We start from the raw sequence: 1,302 nt of genomic DNA on the forward strand, positions 1-1,302 counted from the left end.
ATTTTAGCAGCATTTGATAAAAGTTGATAAAATTTGTAGTTGAGAAGTTATGGATCTCATGAAATGTATAGTTAAAATTAATTAATTTTGACTTAAATCAAATTTTAATTTTAATTTTCTCAAATAGATGCTATGTTTAGACTTAGGTCTTTGTGAAATTATCATTGGCGAGTATTCATAAGTTATAAAATCAATATTCATCTTTCAAAATGAGAAGTGCTCATTCCCAAAATTCTTTATATGTAGTTCGTTATCTAAGGAAACTTTTATTCATCATTCGAGGACAGCATCTCATATCATAGATTGGTATGAAAATTTGAATTCATGCTATTAATGTCTTACATAAAGGTGACAATGAATTGAGTTAAGTTGACTTGTCCCTTGACACTCGGGCTCAACTCATTTCAAACTCTAAGCTCAACTGCCAATCATGAATTGACTCATTTTTTTTAAATAATCTCAAATTAAGCTCAAATGCACATATTTAAAGAATTAATAAAATGGGTCAAAAGACAAAAAAAAAAAAATGTTGGTCCACGAGTCTAAACGAACCAACTCGTAGAAAAAAGTGAACTCGGTTCAATCCATGATTCATCTCTGTATGAGTCTGCGTTGGCCATTGATTGAGTCTAGACGAGTCAAGTTGACTTCCTAGTTTTACATGTTGAAAACTTGTATAGATTAAATAACTAATTATCTAAAGATAAGGGATCTCCTTATGTGAAATCGAGATTGTAAATTATTTGTAAGATCGTAATTAAAATTAATTGTTTTCTATTAGCCAACATACTGTTGCTGATTGGGGGTTAAGTTCATTATCCAATTCAATTATATTTAACAAAGACATTTATCAATGCAGTAATATATTGTTTTTTCTAACATAAATTACTCCGAAAGTGGTTTGAATTAAGAGTGAAAAGGAACTATAACTGACCATATCTTAGAGGCGGCTTATCGTGCACACATGGCAATTGAAATAACATTAAACCCTGTTTTATTTAGTTAGAAATCAAATTTTAGTATATTTAAATAAAAATTAATATAGCATAGTTGAAAAGTTGATAAATTGTGAATCCCACAAAAAGATATGATTAAAAATGAATTTGAAGACAAAACGAGTTTTAGAAAATGAAGACCGAAACATGGGCAAAATCAACGAATTCATGGCACATTGCTATGATTATTTTGCACCCTCTAATGTTCAATGTTTTGAACAACGTTCCCTAACAAAATTTTATTAATTTTACGGTTAGGTCCAACGATATTAGAATGCTCTATCGATATAATATATTTTGAAAAAAA

The sequence above is a fragment of the Olea europaea genome, chromosome 3 (genome assembly GCF_002742605.1).
Source record: "Olea europaea var. sylvestris chromosome 3, O_europaea_v1, whole genome shotgun sequence".
In the NCBI taxonomy this organism is placed as follows: domain Eukaryota; kingdom Viridiplantae; phylum Streptophyta; class Magnoliopsida; order Lamiales; family Oleaceae; genus Olea; species Olea europaea.